The sequence below is a fragment of the Rhipicephalus sanguineus genome, chromosome 4 (genome assembly GCF_013339695.2).
Source record: "Rhipicephalus sanguineus isolate Rsan-2018 chromosome 4, BIME_Rsan_1.4, whole genome shotgun sequence".
Classification (NCBI taxonomy): domain Eukaryota; kingdom Metazoa; phylum Arthropoda; class Arachnida; order Ixodida; family Ixodidae; genus Rhipicephalus; species Rhipicephalus sanguineus.
This window is the reverse complement of record NC_051179.1, coordinates 132,741,539-132,742,159: the sequence shown is the minus strand read 5'-3', so window position 1 is coordinate 132,742,159 and position 621 is coordinate 132,741,539.

Below are 621 nucleotides of genomic sequence, written 5' to 3'. Positions count from 1 at the left end.
GAGAGAAGGATTCGAAAGAAACAGACACAAGAAAGAGATCGAAAAAAGAGAGAGCAAGACGGAAAGAGAAAGAACGTGAGAAAGATAGAGAATTAAAGAACGAGAAAGAAATATAGAAAGAGAGAGGAAGATATATAAACAAAGAGGAGGCGACAAATAGAGAGAAGAGGGGGGAAGAGGAATAGACAAAGAAATACATCAACAGAAATGAACTGAGACAAAAGAGAGATAGAGAAAACAGAGGGAACGAGAGAGAAAGAGAAGATGAAGAGGAAAATGAAAAGAAACAAGGGAGGCTGCATAGCTCCGCACTTACTTCAGGCTTGGCACCATGCGAAGCTACCTTAATATTGTGTTATTACTTCAACAAGGATTTCAAGAACACTTGCTTCTTTTTGAAAGCGCGAGGTGGTTGGAAGCGTGCGAAACAAAGCGATACGGGTTTTGAAAAAAAAAAAAAATCAATGAACAAATCTGCCTCATTATGCGCGTCGTCTGCTACCGGAAACGCGCGCCGCCGACGCCACCTGCAGCAAAACACGCCGGTGCCACGCCTCGTCACAAACAAACAAGCGGCTGCGGCGGCGGCGGCAGAGAAAGGAGAAACACAAGCAAATGAAC